The following is a 22,017-nucleotide window of genomic DNA, read 5'->3' on the forward strand; positions in this document are numbered from 1 at the left end:
GTACTTAACTGATTGGAAAAACTAAGTCCTACTGCAGTGCTGTGTGCTTGTAGGATATGGTAATGTCACTAGAATTCCTGTCTGAAGAAGTCACCAGCCTGGCATTACATGAGGAGTTCATCTCCTTTCTCTGCTGCCAAGACATATAGGTGATGGAGGGGCAGTAGCAGATCACTGTGGGGCTAGATTGGCCTCTGAAGGGGTTTAGGCATTAACTCAATTTAGTATGTTTAGTAAATGAAGTGTTACATTTGTCTTCTTGCTTCCTTATGTTCTTCCATTTATGTGAATATATCTGTTCTTTGTCCAGCCTCTAATAACTCAATCTATTTTTATCACATTTGTACATTAGTGTTCTCTTTGCTAAGCAGGAGCTGGCTAAAAGGCTTTCAAATGGATGGCCTGTACATACAAACCCCAAGGAATCTAATGCTTTAGGAAGAAAAAACTGAATTTTAACTCTTGAAGTCATGGCAAGGAAGATTAAAAATCAGTCTTCTCCTGTGAAAGGAAGAAGGACTAGTTTTTCAGAGTAATGGGGAGGTATCTTGGAAGAATTGTAGTCAGTATCTGCTGCCCAGCAAAGCTATTGGGATCTGACTGGGAAGTATTACTTGCTGATAGGTGGTTATGATGTGTATGGTGCTTAATACAGTGAGGCATTAGTCGAAAGCACTTGTGGGCATGCTATTAAAAAGCCCAGGTGAATGTATTACTTAATATTGCTTTAGAAAATGCTACTGTATATCATATAACTGATACTTCTGCTGTTTATAAGACTTACATATAAATATTCCTTCATGAAATAAACTTTCCTTCTCTTTCTCATTCATGCATATCTCCATGTTGCAGAACAAGTGCTATTGTCAAAATGCTTTGCAAAGCAGCTAACATAATTAGTATTTGAAAAGCATGCAAGGATGAATACTAATTATAGTGGAGGGAATGCCAGTCACTGCATTCTCAATAATGACAACACGATATTTAATTTGCTAGTTTTCTGCCTCTTTAACAAGTTGAATTATCTTGGTCTGACAAGTGCCAAAGTTTATAGGAGAAAGGGATAACTAACCAGAGCCTTCTCTTATGATGGATGCTTAGGGTACAACTTTGCACTTGCTTGCCAAGAGATTATCCTTTGTGGCTGCTTTTTATAGTACTTTTTTCCAATCAAGTGGCAGTAATTTCTGTAGGTGAGCTACAATACAGATATGGATACTTATATACCTATAAGTATCAAATCCAGATCTAATATTAAATGTGTCTGGGGCACAGTTCTTATAGTAAATATGCTCTTCTATCTTAGTGAACCTCAAAATAGTAATTGAATGGAAAGTGAGAGCATAAAAGATGTTTAAAACTTGTCGAGAATTTACAAGTAACATGCCTTGAAATAATCTTATTGGGTGGCAGACATGCTCAGTTACCTTGGCTATGGGGTTCCCTGAAAATTTAGAAGTAGGACGGAAACTAATGAAACCAGCTGCAGTAGCTGGTTGTAAGACATCACATCTGTATTCCTGTATCAGTTCCTTATTCTACTGGTGAGGGACACTGCTGTTTTTTATTCAAAGCAGTCTGTCTTTTTATAGGAAACTCATGAAGGAATGTAGGGCTATTCAAGGATTGATTCTGTGTGGTGCTGAGTTTCTGAGTTACTGTTCATGCAAATGTGCTCAACTCCCACCCGAAGCCTGTGGGAGTAAAAACTGAGGCTTTTAAGTTAAGCTCTCAAGTAAAGATTAATAGTCAATAAGTGGTACTTAAGATATTTTTATGAAAAGCTTTGCATGTTTTATGTTGCCCTGCACTTAGTTCATAATATATCAACAGCGTTTCTGTTGGAAATGCAGAACTGTCAGTGGGAAGCTGGAGCAGTGGGCAGATGGGGAAGATGGAAAAAGCACAGGAGCTGAGTCTTCAGTCAGCAGTGAAACGGCAAATTGTACATGACAAGCTCTCTTTTAAGGCTTCAGGCTTAATCAGTTAAGATCTGTCATCTACTTTCCTTAGAGTATTGCTCTAGTACCTTGCAGGCTCAGGAAAACAGAACTAGAGCAGAGGGCTAGCCAGGGTTCAGGGATTTTCCTTCCCTGAAAGCTGTGTTCTCTTTTGTAGCAAAGTAACGATGTCATGCTGCAGAAGTCTAGTATGCTTAATAAGGCTTTGAACTCCAAACTGCAATATCTCTTTTCAGAATTCTCTGTTTAGGGAAAACTTGCCTACAAGTTGATTTTAGCCCTGCCTTTTCTCAGTGATGGCTTATTCTTAAGTGAGTTTTAAATCTAGTGATAATTGCCATAGGACAAAGGAATCTCCTACAACATCTAGGTGATGCTAAAAGTAATCTGTTGTGTTTACCTAAACATTGCATAGGTTTCTGTGCTGAAGGCAGGGAGGTGCTAATTGCTGTGGCTCCTGCATATGCCCAGCTGGTTATTATGGCCTGGTGTGCTGGAGAACTGCTTGTGTTGTAGGAAAGAAAGAGCTGGGAAGGGCGCAATAGGGCTGATTCTTTTCGTGGCAGTGCTAGTTCATGTGAGTTTTGATTGTTAGAATTATGTGCGTATCCAAGTGTAGAACACTGAGTATAAACTGAGAAGACTGGAAGATAAACTTAGTAATTATCTACAAAGTCTTTGCTTCATGTTGAAGCTGGCAAAAGTGGTGGGGGGGAATACTGTTTGGAGGTGAAAGCTTTGGTTGTGGAACATATAGGGAGTCCCTCCCTATATGAGCATTTACAGTTTACATTCTTAGCATTGGTTTAGCTGAGAGCTGTAGTTTTGCCCTCTTCATAGAGTTAAACCAGTGGCTTCTTTAATAGATACCTACGGGGAGGGGAGTAACATTTATCTTAATTCTTTTTCAGATAAAATATGCTAAAGAATCAGGAGGCTTTATTGTGAGGTGCAAGGGCATGCATCCTGTGCAGCTGGTGACCTTGATGCATTTGGAAATGCCAAGTAATGCCTTTGCCTTTTCCTCTCAAAATGCTACATGTGCTGAGAACATAGCGAGCTGAGAGACAATATGCTGAGTAGCCCTAATAAAAGGATTGCAGTTAAGTGCTTGCACTAATGTATAAGGTATGTGTGTGGTAATTTATTAAGAAGATTAAACTAGTAATAGCTCAGAAGTAATCTGCTATACCCAGAAAGTTGAAAGAAATGTTTACAGATACTACGTGCTCTTGCTTGTTGATGCTTTTCTACTTGCTTTATTTTTAAATCTCCTATGTAAGTAGCAGATGTTACTTAAGTGCTGCATAAGGCATTTTACTGTAAAATTTCTTTTCTGCTTTATGCAGGTTAAGGCATACTTTACTCTGTCTCCCTCTACTGGCATTATCATATGACTGAATGGAATTTCAAGTATGGACAATCTCTTTAAAAAGAGTGTTTAAAACATTTTGATACATTAATACAAATAATAATCGATGCCCTCTGAAGTTAGAATGTAAGCACACCTCACATTTCCAGTTGCTGCAGTATGGATCAAAGATATGAAAGCTTGGAGTTGGAACCCTTATGAGGCACAGCAGCACCAGTTCATCTTCATGCAGGCAGTTAGCCAATGTGTGCAAAGCAAATAGCAAAAAGAGGGGAAAAAATCTTTCTATTTGAGTGGCGATATATGCCTTTTCTTTGGCTGGATGTCTGAGAAGTTCTGATGCTTGTTAGTGCAAACTTAGAAGTAAATGGTTGATACTAAGGGGATCAGAGATAAGGGGAACAGAGATAATTATTACATAATTACTGTATTAAATATGTAAGCTTTTTTTTTAAAGGGATGGGGAGCCCTTTTTCCATTAGCAAACAACTATCTTCAGTTCAGGAGGAACTAAAAATAGTTAATTTTCTTCTCACTTCATCTGTGTCAGAACTTTTACTTGTAAGCATGTTCTACTCACCTTTTTCTTTCTGCTAGTATCTGCATGGAGCAGTAGTCAGTATGCAACTTGGCCATTTGGAGTATCTCCTTCCTAGTCCTTGAGTCACTTTCTTTAACTTTTTCCTGAAAATCTATTTTCTTCATATGCCTTGAGTGGCTCTTCTCATAAGTACTTCATTTAATTTGGAGAAGTGGGAAATAAAACACTTATTTTGAAGCTATGGCTAAGATCTGAGTAACTTCCAAACGAATCAATTGTTTACTGTAGTTTTTATTACTTATCATGAATGTCCAGTGTAACATACTCTACATGATTTTCAACCAATTGAGTAAGTAGTTCCATTATGGAGAATAGATGACATTAAATAATCAAATATGTAAGCTACTGATGTCTGGTGTCTGTGTTCCATTTCCATCTGGAAAAATATTGCATCTAATGGGTTATGTTAGGTAAGAAACAGAAGGTGGGTTGGCATGTATTGCTGCCTTCCTTATTTACAGGGAGTCACAATTGTCTAGCCCTGTTTCATTTCTGTGTTTAGGAAAATTGTCTTAGTCCACTGATTTCAGGAAAGATGTCTTCCTTGACTGACTGACTTTGTCCAGTTCTTTCCAATCTGTGCAGCACTGTCCTGTATTTAAATACCTTGGCATGTGTATAATGTAGACTGTACAGCAGCCTTGCTGGGGTCATTATTTTAGTTGGGGGTTTCTGTTCCATTGTGGGTATGTACAGTTGTGTGCATGAGGAAGGCAACTATTCTTATGTGCCAGCTGCAGTGAGATTTTTGTCTATCTATTCACAAACGTTTCACTGTAACTGTGCCACCAGGTATCCCCAGACTAGTCACTAGAGGTCAACATTATCATCTTCTAGTAGAGAACTAAGTCTCACGTAATTAAAGGACAATCTCTTGCTTGTATCATGCTTCTAAATATTTGGTGTTCATGATGAAATGCTGCTGACACTGCCATTATTCAAGGTTAAGAGAAGAAGAAAAGACCGGAGTCAGTAGTTTCTCTCAGTGTAGGCTTTTAAAAGATATCAGGAAGAAGGGATTAAAAAAAAACAGCTGAAGGTTTTTGCTAGTTGAGCCTGAGGTTACTTCTGGTGAGTGCTTTGGAACAGTGACAGAACTGACAGGGTAGAACAGTGAAAAAAGCCTTTATTCTGGGGCTGTTAATATGTCAGATTGTGTGATTGTCCATCTAATATGCGTAGCCAGGGATTCCCATCTGTACAGTGCATGCTTTATTAGCATCATAAGAACTCCTGGAAATCCCACGGATTTCTCTGATGCAGAAGGTGTTATCTTTACATTCTTTCTTTGAGATACATTTTAGAGTTTCTAACTTGGATAGGCATACAGACTCCTTAACTCTCTGGAAAAAAAACAGTTCCATAACCAGATGAAGTTGAGAAAATTGAAACAGTGAAGAGTCCAGCACTGCATCACTTAACAGGAAGTTGAACGAAACAAGCCAAAGCTACAGATCAGTGTCCCCGAAGATTTCCTCATTGCTAGAGTATTTAAAAGTGACCTCCCTCTTACAGATTTGATACTGTGTTCTCATCCTGAAGGCTTTCTTTTGGATAGCACACTTGCAGGATCTTTGTCCCCGATGTAGCCAGTTGCCTATTTTCTTGCAATTCAAATGAAATCAGTTTATCTGAGATTTGTTTTTGTAAAACTTGCTTGAAATTCACCAGAGCATTAAGTGTTTAAGTTACTCATCGTGTTCTTTTAATACTCATTCTTTATCTGATATCCTGTGGGAATATGATGTAAACAGTCTTCATTCAAAAAATCTGCAGAAACTGTGTGTGTTCTGAATGCGGTATCCTCTGCACTGAATCATCCACCCCACTTTAACGAATTCTGCAAGAGAGCATGAATCAGCGTTTCAAGTGTGCACCTATATAAAATCTATTTGCAGCTTTTGGCTTTACCTAGTAGGTCTTAAGAGGAACACTGAAAGTGAAGAAGAGGAGCTTGTCCTACCTACCTAAAAACACACAGAATAAGATTGCCTGGGTGTAATTGTCAAGGCCTTGCTTAGGCATTGCTTTCACTGATGTTGCTGTTGTTTGGTTGTTGTTTTTTTTTTTTTGAGAGTTACTCATAATTTCCTGTGTTTCTGTTTTTTCATAAAATCATGGTGTTCCTTTCAAATGTATAGAACTTAAGCCACTAATATACTTGTATTTCTTATACTGGGGGAAAAAAAACAACTAGAAATGGTACTTTACATTTTTCCTGTAGGAGTTATTCTAACTGAGGTCAAGGGACATGTCAGGAGAAGGAATGCAGGCTGCCCTGTTCTGACTGAGCTGCTCTCTCTGTAGCTAACGCTGCTGTGCAGCTTCTGGGCTACAAGCTTGTCCTCTGGACTGTGCCAGGCAACTCTGCATCCCTGCTCTGGTCTAGTTCAGGATCTCTGCACAATGGTGCCTTGCTCTGCAGTGAGGAGATGGAAGTTCACACCAGAGAGGTGCTGTGGATGTGATGGCAAAATATAGGTCTGGGGGACAAAAGTTTGGTTCCCATTTTCTAATGCATCTCCCTTGATAGACTGACAGCTCTGCTTTTTCCAAATGTGAGTCTAGGCAAGAGATGTTTTCTGGCATACAGTGCTTTGCAGGGCTAAGCTGAAATTCTATTAATAGTTTGAGCTGACACAAACTGATGGTACAGTGCTCTCCACCCCCTCCTATGTCTGCAGATATTTCTGCAGCTGTGCAGACTACATGTGCATATACATGTGCAGAAGCCAAAGCACTGGCATCCTCTCTACCTGTACTGCAAATTGTAGTGTTGCCCATAGCACAACTTTGGCATAACCAGCACCCTTTCTGATGATGTATGAACATGGCTCTGGGTGCATCACCCAGATGATAGTTTGGTTTTTAGCCCTGTTGGTAGCAATAGGGGGGTGAGCGGTATAGACATGTGCTGTTCTTTGCAGTACATAGATGTGGAAAGTAACTATCATGTCTTGTTTGCTATTTAAGCCTTGATAAAGCTGACTGTATCTAGTTGAATATCCTTGCACTTAAAAGTGGGTTTTTATATTCCTGTCTCTCTGTGCTAGACCAAAAAGTAAACAACCAAAAGAAATAGAAACACTTTCTTATATGGTGAGAAGACAGACCAACAAAAGTTGGAAGTATGCAAGCACTGTGCAGTAGCCATGGTGTCACCTGGATTTGATATCTCATACCTTATTAGGAGTTGCAATCTTTACATAATAGTAACTTTTAGGACCCGAGCTGTACTAGGTAAAGCTGAGAAGCAAATATTTCTAGCTGTAGTAATTGGAAATTACTACATTTCAAACCTTTCAGATTGACCTTATTTAAATGTCATTTTTCCTCCTCTGGTACGTTGTAGTAGAGGTTACCTGAATGAAGGGCTCTACTGGGATGTTTGCATTCATTATATCCAGAGACCATTCTGTATGGTACTTCATTTTGAAAACACCCTGCTTGTCTTGTATCTTAGACATGTTTAGTTGACATGAATCAAGGCAGCAGAATTGATTTCTTAATTAGCCTAAATGGAGATATTTCCTATTGCTTTTGAATTCCCAGATGCACTGTTCTTTTCACGCAAAACTGCAGAGTTTACTTGTTTAGATGGGATATTTGCCTCTGCCCTTATACCTAATGGCCATCAAGACATTCCTTTATTATTATTATTAGATGGAAGCACGAGCAAAGAGCTCTTAACACCTTCGTTAGTGCTGAAATCAAGCTAAAAATGAATTTGATTTCACAAGATAAAATCATGGGCAGATTACATCTTATGCTGAGATAATTAGTACTGTTTTGTTTCAGAGTTTTGATATATAGGCTTCCTGTTAGCCTGGTCTGCTTTCTTCATTCTTCTTTTCACAAACTAAAATAGCCTAGTAGCGCAGAGACCATCGGCATCACCTTTGTTCCCTTGTTCTGCTTGTATTTTACACAATCTCCGGGAAACAATCCTATTCCTGGAAATTCACCACATTCCACACAGTTGTGTGGCCTCACTGATGGTGTTTAAAATAATTCAGTGGAGCTTCCATTTGTGTTTGGGATTCCTGGAAGGTTTGTCGCATAGTGTGCTCTAAAAATGCCATGCAGCAGATGAAGTCATGCATAGAAAAATGCATGGTTTGAACTCTAAAATTGTCACTACCCAGTCTAAAGGGGAAGTTGTCTACTGCATAGCCTGCTGGCTATTAAAGGTCTCCAGTGAAAATGCATCTTTAGCCTTTTGCTGATCAAAAGATCACCTTACCACATACCACCCAACAGCTTGGATTTCCATCTCCTTAGGTTTGTGGTATAAGGCAAAATTCTCTCTCTCATCGCAGCTACAGGCAGGCTCCTCATAGAAAGTATGTATGTACAGATACATATAGTCTTCAAATACCTTTGTGTGATAGTTGTTCATATAGATTCACGCTTATGGCAAGCTTATGGTCAAGAAGGCCAATGGTATCCTGGAGTGTACTAAAAGTGCATGGCCAGGAAGTCAAAGGAAGTGATCCTCCCCTCTGCTCTGCCATGGTGAGACCATATCTGGTGTACTGTGTCCAGTTCTGGGTTCCTCAGTTCAAGAAAAACAGGGAACTGCTGGAGGTAGTCCAGTGAAGGGCCACAAAGATAACGAGGGTCCTGGAGCATCTCTGATGTGGGGAAAGGCTGAGACCTGAGTCTGTTCAGCCTGGAGGAGAGAAGACCGAGGGGATAGATTCGATCAATGCTTATAAATATCTAAAAGATGGTAGTCAAGTAGATGGGGCCAGGCTCTTCCTTTTTTTTTTTTTTTTCTTTTTTTAATATCTGGAAATATTCAAAACCCACCTGCTTACCTTCCTGTGTAACTTACTCTAAGGAACCTGCTTTAGTCAAGTTGGAAGCAGATGATCTCCAAAGGTTCCTTCCAACCTCACTCTGTGATACCTGCATACCTCAAGAGGCTGTTACAAGTTTCCTAACACTGCTCACAGCTTCTTCAGGGACTCTGTCCATTGGGGCTTTTGCAGCAAAGAAGTGCTGCATCAGTGAAGTATGCTGTCTTTTGGATTGCTTCCCTGCTAAATTAGTATGAAGTAGCCAGAGCTGAAATTGTGAACTTAAACTTATATTTTTGGCATTTTTCTTCCCAGAGTTGGAATCAAATTGATTTGTAATAAAGTGCAAGGCTAATACATGTGACTGAAAGAATCTTTTAACCATGGGCAAGTCTGAACATCAATAATGGCAATGGGCTCAGAGGCATTCCACATAAGCAAATGTCAGATGATGAAGTTTCATATGAAGCACAGCACAGGATGTATGCTGACTTCCCCTGCTGGAAGTAGTGTTGATCTGGACCTGTGTCACACACGTGTAAGCGTAAAATGTCTGTTCATCAGGTGCAAGAGTTTAGTCTAATGATGCTAAGGAGAAAGTTGGGACCTGTTTTCTGTCATTACAGTACTGATTTGAAGAATGATAGTAGCACTAAGCTAGGATGATGTGAAGATTTTCCTTCTGCTGTATTTCCTCTTGCAACAGGATGCCTTGCAAGCTGTAGTTTCACACTGGGTGTGGAAATCAGACGAGATCATAATTTTAGTGTGTAATATCTCAGTGATGCTTAGTACTACAAATTCAAAACACGATTACTTTCATCTGATGAAACACTTCTGCATCAAGAGTCCCACAGCTCTTAGAGCTTCTGAGATCCCAGAGGTGCTACCAAACAACACTTAGCTTTTTGTTCCTTATCAACTATGATTGTATCAGATAATTATCTTTGCAGGTAAATTGGTAGCTCATACCCTATCCATGAGGGTCCTGTCCTCCTCTCTCCTGCCAGGCACCACGTTTCAGAGTCATTCAGTGGTTTGGTATTTCTCAATGTTGATCTGTTCCAGCAATTAACACAAAACATTTTATTTTAAGTTTAGGCAGCCAAGATCACTGCTGTATTTTAGTACTTTCTAATTTTGAGGACCTATTCTAATCCTGATCCTTTCCTGGCTAATGAGCATACCATGTGTCTGATTGCTTAGGTTCCTGTGCAGAATAGGAAATTGAAAATTCCAGATAATTAACAAACTTTTTTTTTAATTTTCAGATCACTTTTAAAATATAATGAAAGTTAGGGGCCTGTTTTACAAACACTTACTTGATGTGTAAAAAGATATTTTCACTGAGAATGAGCTGCTTGTTTTTCATTTGATTTATTGACGCAGTTTTGCTAGCAGTAAATGATCTGCAAATAACTGTTGAAAGAGAGTGGAGAAAAGAGTAATTTCCCAGTGGAATTTATTGGTGTAAGAGTAGAAGAAACTGCAAGCTGAGATGTAATGACAAGAAAAAACTGGGATCTTCTGAAACAACCAAGCATGATGCAAAGTGGACCACAGCTGAGTCTGTTATCTCTTACCATGATGTAACCCGGCGAGCAAGCCATGTAAGCAGTGATTCAGTCTCATACAGCTTCATAACCACGTTACCAGTCAGGGTACTTCACTGCTCTGACAAACAGACACTCCCCTCAGAGTAGAGCTGCTTCGTGTTAATGTATGGGTTCTATGCATTAGTTCAGCTGGCTCTGAGCACCACAGCCATGCCTGTGTGAGGGGTAGAGGAGTGCTGGGAAAACTAAGTGTAAGAAAAAAACCATCACTTAGATTAAGCCATCCCGGTGCTGGACTGAGGGTAAGAGGTAATGCCCATGCAGGAGAAAAGGCCTGTGTGCAAGACCAAGCATGGCCGTTCAGCAGAGAACCTCAGAGGCGGCAGAGCTGGGGGGGCTAGGAGGCAGCAGTGTGAGGGCTGCAAGCGTGGAGCTGCGTCGTCTTTGAAATCCTCCCATAGATGTCCATACTGTTGCTTGTTTGTTCAGTCACACCAAAGAAGATGCACTGGTCGTAATAAACTGTTATTTGGAAAGCGGTGTTTAGCAATCACATAAAGTGCTTGCTGCGAGCTCTGGTTGCTGAGTTCCATCACTCCTGCCTTGTATGAGCCACCCCCACGGAGTGCCTCGCATCTAAAACTGGATGACAAGACGTCATGTCCTGTGGAGTGCACAGCTGGGAGCTGCAGTCAGGTCTGCGTGTAGTGGTGCAGCTCGCTGGTTAGGCCTGCAGGCACACTGCTGAAGGAAGCCCAGCCATCAGAAGGGATACAGAGGGAAAGCGTCACTCACATCCAGGAGCTCCAGTTCAGCCAGAGGTCAGGAAGAGGGAGTTAGCCCTGTGTCTTTTGGCGAAACGTTAGCTCTCTGTTTTCTCAACAATACAAGGTACGTGAGGAGTGCTGTCAATAGCTATTCCACAGAGAACTAGTCAGACCAAATTCTTCCCTGGTGTAATGGTACTGTTTTCATTGTAATCAGAAGTACGGAACGTGGCTCCTCTTTACTTGAGAGCGACAAAAGAGCTCAGGAGATGAAAAATGATTTCATTGTTTACCTTCTGATTAAAGCAGTTTTTAATACATAAAAAATGTTGCGGGATTAGGAAATGACAGCTTAATCTTCACCTTGTTCTGAAGCTTTGCTTCTCCTATCTTGATTCAACCCATAGCATCCATGCAAGTCATTTTAAAAGTATTCTCAGCATGCTGCTATTGTTTAAACATCTGCTATATCCAAAGTCATGTTTGAAAAACACTGCTGTGACAAGGGGTTAAAATGTAAATCTGGAGAAATGTAAACCAGGGAAAAGATGAGCTGTGACAGAAACTTCAAGCATCTGAGAAGTGCTGGAGCTATCAGAGTACGCAGTTCAGACATGAGTTAAATCAAGTCACAGAAGTAGTTTCTCAGTACTTCGTCTGAAAGCAATTTAGCTTTTCTGTGTTAGCAGATTATGCTGTTTTCAACAGTTGCTGGGAGGAGATGACTGAGGAAAGCATTTCCATTGTGCGTCTGTTTCCAAGAACAGTCAAGCTCTTGCATTCAAGCTGTGGTTTTCTTGCCCAGCTCAGCTTCAGGAATGGTGCTGCCAGGCTCCAAGCAGCAATGTCCCCTTGCTCCCAGTTTCAGGGCTGCTCTTGGGACCCAAGGCTCTTAAGCAGAGTGAGTCTTTGAGTAGGATTTAAAGATTTGGGGTTGTATTCTGGTAGATGCTGTGCTGGTGCTAAGCAATGGCTTCAGGACTGTGCATCTCGACCCTAGGTCCCAGCAAGGAGTTGGCCCTTGGGTGGGTGAGTTCTGGCTGCCCAGTGTCCCCTGCTGCTAACAAAGCAGTGCTGCAGCTGTCTTGCTGTAGCGTAAATACCGCAAGGCAGCACATGCTAGCAAGCAATAACACCTCTGGCAATTTTTCAAATAAGTTATTTTTTTTTTTTTTTTTGTACCATGCTTCTGATTAAGTTCTTGGAGCTGCAGTTGTGTGTTTAATTTCAGATGTGAGTTGTGGGTTTCCTCCCACCAGCAGCCCACAGAGCAGCGCTGCCCTGAGCCTCTGTCCTCTGGGCATCGTTAGCTGGGCACACTGCTTTTCCTGTGAGGTGCTGGGGTTTTGCACAGCCCTCACCACACAGCAGCTACTCCGAACAAAAATAACCCCAAAGTCCGCAACAGGAAAAGTTAACAATGGCAGAATTACTACCTACCATGCCACCATCATATAAATGAGCAACTGCGAGGGAGCTGAAGGAAAGGCAGCAGTGTGATTAAGGGAACAGGAGGGACTGACTGATGAGGAAAGATTAAATGAGCTCAGCGATGACGGCAGGGTGAGCAGAGAGAAGAAACCATCCAGACCAGGGAGGGATTCTCTAAGCTGCTGCCAGAAGTTAGGAGTAATGGAAAGAAACTAATAAAATGAATGCTGCAGTCATGGTAACGGCTTCTTTAGCTCAGAAACGAAACCCAGATGGAAACCTTGCTCGTTTGTCCCGTTTTAATCTTCTGCCACATCCCCCTTACGTGTGGGGGTAACCGTGACACCGTGTACTGGTGAAACGCTGCAGGAATCTTTCAGGCTGGCGGCTCCGTAGGGACGGAACTGCGCCAGCGGTCGCTCAGCGCTCGGCCTGCTGCGGCCTCGAGGTCCCCGCAAACAACGCGACGGGAGGGAGGCCCGGCCGAGCCAGGTGGCTCCGTGCTTGGGGCGGGCGACGCGCGAAGCGACAGCTGCTGTGCCGCCCGGCGGATCCGCGCTCCCGAACAGCGCCCTGTGCCCGGTCCGCAGCCCCAGCAGCCGGCGAAGGGACGGAGGCACACGAAGCAGGAGAAGCCCCCAGCGCTGCGCTCCCCATCCCGGCCCAGGGAGCGCTGTGCGGGCGGGCAGCTGCGGGGCCTCACGTCCTGTTTGTTTCCATTAACTCCCCCCTACGGGGTTTATGTATTTGTGCTTCTCCGTGTTTACATAGATGTGCCGTCCCTCGGGGATCACGCGGGCTGTCTCCAAGGCCGGGGGCGGCCACAGAGAACGAGTGCCTCCCCTCGGCGCGCTCCGTCCCGTCTCAGTTCCGCCGGAGATGTAAATCTTCCTTGGAAACGTTGGACAGATGTCCCTTAGAGCACGCTTCTCCTTTCAGCAGCGCTTTTCGGTCTGCGCGTTCTGAATCGCTAGGCTGGAAGTTTGTGTTTCCAATTGTCGCTCTCCGAGGCTCTTTCCTGCGGTTAAGGCGATGCCAGCCGCGGCGCAGCCCTCTCTCCGCAGTCCGCTCGCCGCATCGCGCTTCAGGAAAAGGACGTCCCCCACCCGCGGCAGCTCCCGGCGGCGATGCCGCGGTCCCCGAGGCCTCGGCTGCCGTTACGGGCAGCGGCCCCCGGCTCGGCCCGCGGGGCGGAGCGCCCGGAGCTCCTCCGTCAGCAGAGACCTCTCGGCCCGCGCCCCCGGCCCCGCCGCCTGCGTCAGGCGAGAGACGTGGCCCGGCGGCGGCAGCGGGGGGGCGGAGCGCGGTTGCCGGCGGCCTCCCCGCCCCTCCCGGCCCCTCCCGGCCCGGCCCTGCCCGCCGCGCTCGGCCCCGCTCCGCTCCGCGGCATGATCGCGCCGCTGCTCGGCCGCCGCCCGTGAGCCCGCCGAACGCGCAGCAGGTAGGACGGGGCTCGGGCACGGGGCCGCGCGGGGCCCGGCGCTGCGGAGGGGCGGCAGCGGGAAGCCCGCGGCGAGGTACCGCCGGGAGCGGGGCCCCGCGGTGGCCCCGCTTCTCTCCCAGAGGGGCTGCCCCGGTCGGGCGGGGCCCCGACGGTCGGGCGGCCGCGGGGTGCCCGGCAAAGAGCCAGGCGCGGTGCCGCGGAGCTCGTGTTGCTTTATTCCCGCAACCCCCGCGCCGCGGAGAGCCCGGAACGCTCAGCCCGCCGTGCCGTGTCGTGCCGAGCCTCCGGGCTCCCTGTGTGCGCGGTGCCGGGAGCGCGGGGCTGGCCCGGCCTGGATGGAGAGCGGGGCGGGAGGTGCTGCTCGGTGCTGCTCGGTGCTGCTCAGAGCGGTTGGCCCAGAGAAACGGGGGTGATAGAAAGCTGCCGAATGCATCTGCTGCAGTTGCGTTAGGATGGAGGTGTTTAAAGGTGAAGGATTTTACTGCCGGTGCTAAGCGTGTGAGTTGTGGATTGCTTTTTTTCATTTTTTACTTCAGGAGTAAGTACTGCCTTTAAAGAAAGATGTAGTGTTCGTGAGCGGCCGTGTGTGAGCACGCACGTGTCTGCATTTGCTCCCATGGAGCTCAGTAGGGCTGATGATGCTGTAAAGTAACCCTGGAGAGGCAGAAAGGCGCTCTGCGAGGTGGTGGTAGGGAAAAGGCGCGGCGTGGGAGATGAGGCAGGAATGCCTGCCCGATCCCGATGAGCGGCCGTGCTTCCTCCCACCCCGCGATGTTTCAGAGCTGCTTTTGCTTTTCCTTCTGGCGCGGGCAGTGGCCGCAGGGCAGCGCTCTCCCCGGCCTGTCCTTCCCCGGAAACCCCGTGTGGCCGCACTGTGGGTCGGGGGCTGAGCGCGGTGTGAGCGGTTCCTCGTCCAGCCGGCCTGGGCTCCAGGCCCTCGCTGTGCCCAGCCTGCGGTGCAAAGCACCTGTGGTTTCTGAATCATTTCCTTTCTCGTTGCACTCTGAGTTTGCTAAAATGTGTGGCAGCCATGATGCTGTTTTCTTCCAGTCTGGATGCTAACAGGCCCCATTGATGGTTTTAAAGTAATATAGCGTTCCATCTCTTTTTCTTTTTTTTTTTTTTTTAATTATTATTTACCTTTGGAATAAGTTTTTAAAAGGGTGGAAAGCCTATAAGCGACTACATGTCCAGCTCTGGACGTGGCTGGTGCTGATGCCAGTGAAGAGAAGCACTGGAGGTTCTTGAACTCCTCTCTGGAGCTCTGTGCTGTGGTGCTGGGCTCTGCCTGGAGCTGGATTTTGGTGCCTGCCGGCTGCTCCCAACAGTTCCACTGCCTGCCCAGAGATGCTGCCACGGGAGCGATGTCGTACCAGCCCTGTGCCCAAGCGGCAGCACGGTGTGGCCCCGTGACAGCGTAAGCCAAGGAGCAATTCCCGCAATTGTTTGCTGACCTCCGCTTGCACTGATTCAAGTGGCCGCTATTCATTTCCCAGCCCAACTCTTTCAATGCTGCAGGAAGCAGAAAATCTCTGATGGTACTCCAAACAATTCACAACGTCAGGAGCTTGAGTTTAATTGTACAGGTTTTTTTCTCCCTTTGGGAAAACCCAGAGGGAAGTCTCCTCCGGGCTGCCAGGGTGCTGTGTGAGGCAGGGAAGGGGTGTGGAAGTGCCTGAAGAGGAAACATTCTACACTCAGAAAAAAAGAGAAGAGTCCCCAAATACTTCCCCAAAAAACCTCATGTAGTAAAGCAAAGAAGCCATTTTCCCTCCAAAATGATTTATCAGAATGTTGAGAAGTGTTGGATTTCACATGTTTAGAATACCAGAAACTCCTGTCTCACCTCCAAGTAATGTGCTCAGGGATTGTGTGTGACTGGTGTGGTGCAAACTCCAGAGACGGTGCATCTGGGCATAATGGGAGGTGTGCTTCACCTCATGCAGATGTGGCTGTGCCACCTCACCTGCCTGTAGCTGCTGGCTGTGGCATAGGGCTGCGTTGTCACCTCCCGGCCCTGTGGGTGAAGCAGCGGAGCTGCATGGGGCCCAGCAGCCCCTGGCTCAGCTTCCTGAGTCAGAGCCTCACTTGAGGGGCTCAGCTGGTGCAGAGCAGGACTTATAACGGCATCGTGTGGAGAGTCCTGAGCTTCGATAGGGATGGGATTTTTCTGTGTTTTTTGACACCGTGGAAGTTGTGTTGACTGTTTTCATCTCCCAAAGTGGAGAGCTGGGGTCTGGGCTGGCACAGATGGTACGACACAGCTTGCTCCACAGGGCAGTGCTCAGGATGTACTTCTCTCTGTTGAAGTGAACTTTTACCTTTCCATTGACTCCCAGACAGGCAGCATCCAGCCTTGTCTACCAGCTTCAAATTCTGGACTAAGTGGTGCCCTGTTGAAAGCAGTGAGACGGGACCTTGCATCTTCCTTCATTGGCAACAGCACATCATTGATTTTGTAAGGGTTGGAATCTAAAACCCAGCAAGGTAGCAATAAGGCTGTGAACCGCTGAGAACACTTCCAATTTCATTTGCTCACTCCTGGAGCTGAGATGGGAGCTTGGATCGCACACTTGCCCTGGGCCACGCAGCGGAGCACAGCGCAGGCCTGGCCCTGCCCTGCAGTGGGGCAAGGTACTGAGACACACGTGCTTTGTGTCACCCTGTGGCAATGGCTCAGGAGCAGGGGCTGCTGTAAGGAAGCAGTTTTGGTATTCAGAGAGCACTGTCTGAAGCTTATAGAGCAGGCTGGGTGTTTACACGCAATATTGTCAGAAAAAATCTTCGTAAAATGTAATGTGACTAAAAAGAGTATTTGCTCCTTGCCATCGTTTACCTATGACAGTGTGATCTGACAGATACACACCTGCTGTGACATGGCCAGAGCGCCATGCAATGACTTTGCTGTTGATGGACTCAGCCTTCCTGCTCTGTGAAACAGCCATGGCCTTTCTGATGGAGCAAGCTTTGAGCTCTTCCATCTTCAGCCACGGCTGGATGTGGAGCTGAAAACATCTTACCAATTTAGCAGATAGCTCTGGTTTTCCAAATCTCTGAGGTTTATAATCTTTAAAAGCCTTCCTGCATGAGTAGAAATTCAGGTTCTGTAGCTGTTCGTGCTTATCTCTGAGCGCATGTAGATTGTATCCACTTCATGTGCTGGAATTTCTATGCGTTAGGCTTTTCATTTTTTCAGGATCGCAGATAAGACTATGAGCTATATTTTCATTGTTGGGGATTTTTGTCACAAAAGATGGTTTGGGGGCAGGAAAACACATCAGCAGTGTGTCAGGCTGAGAATGTTCATGTGTTTATTAGGGCGTTCAGGGATTCATTTTTTATGAGACCGTTGCAGAGTTTAGAAAGCTCTCTTGTGCAGCATGCGAGCAGGAGCAGAAAAGGTCCTTTATGTGAAGGAGCCTCACAAATCACGAAAGCTGCATTTCTTTAATGTTTTTGGCTCAATCACTGCATAAAAAGTTTTTAACTAACTTTTCAGCTGGTTGAGCTGCTTAGACTCAGAATGGAGCCTTTGTGCTTCCTGTCCTAATTAGGAATTAATTTTTAATTATATCAGCTGAACACTTTTTATGATGACTGCTTGTGTTAACCTGGAGTCCCTCACTATTCCTTTGGCAATGGCTGGTACTAGTTCATGTAATATTATCTGTCCTACAGTTTTGTTCCTGTCTTTGTTATCTATCTGAGTATCAAAGTGTTTTGGATAGGCTGGTGTAACTTTGATTCAAGGTTGATCTGCTTTGCTTTACTCGATCATTTGGACCTATTTCTGCAGTACTAGAATAGCACTTTCTGAATAGTTTCTTGCTTGTGCTAGACTTTGCTGTTAAAGGTTAGCAGTCACATTAAGAATATTTTGCAGATCTGGAAAGAGAGCCCTCAGCTAGAGTGACAGCTCTGATAAACTTGGGTCATGATTCCTAAAGTTGAAAGGTGGGGAGTGGTGCTTCTGCAGTAGTCTTTGACATGGAATGTGTAGTGTTCACTTTGCTTTGAATTTGGACTAATAGTTCAGAAAGGCCAAATCTCCATGCAGTGCTATCATAGAATGCTATGGTACAATAGAGCTCCTATTGATTTCGTGCAGATCTTATCTGGCAAAATCTGGCCCTGGACACTTTTTTGTCTTCAGCCCAGCTAAGTGGAAGTCAAAGAGCTGCTGACAATAGGAAGTATTTTTGGTGTGGAACGCATGGAAAAGGACTGTGGCTCAATTAAAACAAACAACAAGGTTATTGTTTGGGATGCCGCCACCAAGGCGGCACTTACTGGATGCGTAGGTGGAAATTGCAGCATATACTTTGACATGCAATTCATTACAGTCACTTCCTCGTTATGTTCATCTCTCGCATCTCTGAGCTCAGGGCTGGGAGCGGCTCTGGGCGCTGCGGCAGAGCCGGTAGGTCACTGCTGGCTGCAGGGACACCAGGCTGCAGCTGTTGGCATGGGGTCCCGTGGGCTGGCTGGGCTTTAGTCACTGCCTGCACTATGTCTGAATGCAGCTCTGGTTGCATCCGGCATCAAGTTGGCTTCAATGGCTCTGAAGGGGAGTTTTGGCTTGCTGTCAATTCAAACTCAATCATTTGCAGAGAATCAGAAAAAAGTGGTATTATGACCTCGTAGCACTATTTGTTCCTATCCCCCACCACAAGTGGTGAGGGAAGCGGGCACCTTCCTATTGCAGACGGGCTCCTGAGGCAGGGCCATGCAGAGAACCCTTGGCCGAGTCCTGGGAGCCCTGACTCATGCCTGTCCATGCTTCTGGACACATTTCCTTGCTGCCCCGAGAAGATAAATTTCAAGTAGCTTGTTTGACAATACCTTAAACACATGTCTTTTAAGAATGACTTGTTTGTATGCAAATGGATTGGTTTTAATGACTGTCCAGTTCCTCAATGTGGGCTTTATGTTTGAGCAACAGCATCGTTTGTTTGGATTTCTGCCAAATGATGGTGTTTCTTACTTGTGGAAACTTCCGCTGTGATCATCAGAATACAAGGTAGCCCACATTTGAAGTGGCAGTGTGCAAGGCCTTTCTGCTGTGTTTCCAAAAAGCCAGCTTTTAAAGTCATTTTCCCAACAAGAAAAAATGACAGGTTTTGTTTAATTTTTCAGGAAGCACCAATAGCTGTAGAGTCTAGTGGGGGAAACTGGCCTCCTGCAATACCTCCTATATAGGGAATGGCTGCTAGTAGAGATACTGCTGTGTGCTACATGGGATCAGACCACATGATGGACACTTCGGTCAGTGCAAACATACAGCAAAGTAATTGCCAACAGCAAATGTCGGGGAGTTCAGACACCATTCCACTGCACGTACCATGTGTGTGAGAACTCAGATAAGGGTGTAGTGTCAAACCCTTAGGATTTAGGAGTTGCTAATTCCAGCCCTGAACATTTCATTTCCCTCTTAGTCTTGTCTGTTTTCCAGCCTGGAAACCCCTCCCAATTAGATGATGAAACAGGGCAAGTTTATCTGCAGTGCAGGGAGCTCTGGGCACATGCTGGAATCGAGGCTTAGCCCTTGTAGTGGACATGTGCAAAGCCATGGTTTCCAAGTATTATGAATTAAAATTAGCCAGCTGTGGGCAGCTATTTACAGTGCAGTAAGAAATGCTTCACCCGTGCCTCGCTAGCCAAATTTGGGGGCTCAGCAAGGCACTGACATGAACTCCTTGCTTCGTGTAGTTGCTGCAGCCTCTGTTAAGTGTGCAGTGTGCTCTCTTCCTTTAATGAAGATGAATATGCTATAAATCATGTATGGGAACTAGCCCAGAAACCTACTTGCAGCTGTATTCCCAAAAGGCATTTCATAATTTATTCTAACACATGCAGTATGTTTAAATCAGCAAGGAGAGCTGGGTTAGCCCAGCCCAATGCTTTCTCCTGTTGATAGGTCTCTTATGTGCAGGGCTGCACAGTCTCAGTTGCAAGTTCTTCAGTCTCACCCTGCCCTTTCCACCCAGCACAGTGCTGCCATGGCTTGAGACTGTGGCTCCAGGGCTCGGTGGTGTGTGGTTCGCCTTCTGAGGGACTAAAATGTGTCCCAGTGGTGAATAACTTAAATGTCTTTTCTGGTTGGCGTAAGAGATCTCACCAACTTCTTGCGCTTTCCAGTTTTAAGTTTCACTTTTTCTGCAACCTTACCTCTCTCCTACCGCAGTGCTTCTCCTCCTTTCTCCCTCTGGTCTGTTATTTGTGCCCTCCCCCTACTGAACGAATAAATTCTTGCTATTAATTGCCAGTCCAGCACCCAGGGACCCTGTTTCTGGTGCAAGGCTGTGGATGTTAACCTGAAACAACTGATGGATGATGGCAAGTTCCTTCAGTGCATGGCAATGTAGCTAAGTAACTGCTGGAAGAGTAAGGTAGCAGAGGGCCTGAGTTCTTGAGACAAACACCTGTAGCCTGAAACCTGAAACCATGACGTTTCCAAACCACAGTCACCCATGTACAGAGCAGTGACTGGCCATGCTGCCACCTTTCTGCTGCACAGCTGTGCCCGGTGTGGGCCCATCTTTGGGCCTCTCTGTGCAAGGACATGGTCTGCTGGGCTGGCGATGTCGAGTGCTGCCTGCCAGGAGGTGTCTTTCCCTTCAGGGTTGGGCCAGTCACCAGCCTGGGGACAGCAGGTAATGGTCCTTGGCCAACACGCTGTGTCATACTGGGCTCTTGGTACTGAGCTGGTGCTGGCAGACCTACAGAAGGAGATGGAATGAAGGCAGGGACTTCAGTTCTCTCTGTTTCACTATATGTGCCTTTTTCAGTCACCATACCTGACAGAAGCCGTGCCTCTGGAGCTTTGAGTGCAGGCTGCAGCCAGCACCAGCATTTGCCGTGGTGTTCAGCAGCGCAGTCCCTTCAGCTGGTGGTGGGAGTGCATCCGTTCAGAGGTATGCTGTCTAAAACGAGTTAAGCTGCTCCAAAAGAATCTGCTTAAAAATAGCAACAGTCACTTAGCAGTGCTAGAGCGTGGGGCCCGGAAGCTGTGAGGGGCCAAGAGCACGTTTATTCAGGGTCATATCAGAGATGCACACCCCTGAGTGCTACGGGCTCTGTGAGTGTAATGATGCGGTGTCTCCCGAGGTGCTCTGAGGCAGCCTAGGGAGGGAGAGCTCCGGCTTGCTGTGGGTTGCCCCATCAGCTCCTGCCCACCCAGCCCCTGCACAGTGGCTGCAGTCCATGTGCACAAGGCCCTTCCTGCTGCTGTGCCCACCCTGCTCCCAGTGCTGCCACACAAGGCAGCTGATGAGTTAATTTCCTTTGCGTTCTGTGCTGTGTGTCCCTGCCTCCTCCCTGCATTTCCCCTGATGAAACCCAATTGCTCGGGAGCTGCTCTGCTGGATGGCCGTTTTGGAGTCATCCTCTGATTTAATCTCTTGTTTATTAAGGCTAATTTGTGTCCAGTACTTTCCTTTCTCACTCGGACGTACTTATTCTCCTCAGCCATTTCAGGTCACATCAAGTCATCGTGCTGTTCTGCTCATTGCCCATGCATCAGCTGATGTCTCCGGTTAGATTTCTGCAGCACTAACTATCTGATATTTGGCTGGAAACTCTTCCTGTTTACATCAGTGAAGAGTTTGGATCTGACTGGGTTTTTTGTGGTTTTGGCTTTTTTTTTTTTTTGGTTCTTTTCCATATCCCTTCTAGCAGTAACTGTATTTGCTTATTATCTTCAAGTGTTTGCACGTCCCTTCAGGGTACTGTATTTGACCCTAATTTTCCTTTGCAGTGGAGATCAGGTATTCCTTGCACATCTTCCTGGATTATAGCATTCTATCTTATTATTACATATTCATTTTTCTTCATTGACTCTTCTTTGTTTTCTGGAAGTAAAGATCATCACCAAAAAATGACTGATCACCATGTTGCTGTCCACCTGTCTCTTCCCTGCAGTACTGCAGAACAAGGCAGTACAGCTCTTTGACGCAATTCCTTTTTGACTTCCTTCTGGTAGCAGAACACCGGGTGGTTTATCTCATGGGCAGTTTTCTTTTCTGTAGAGATGGAGGGCTGTTGGAAATACAAGAGAGAAAAAACAGTAAATTCTGATTTTAAT

Source organism: Tetrao urogallus (assembly GCF_951394365.1).
Source record: "Tetrao urogallus genome assembly, chromosome: 5".
NCBI classification, from domain to species: domain Eukaryota; kingdom Metazoa; phylum Chordata; class Aves; order Galliformes; family Phasianidae; genus Tetrao; species Tetrao urogallus.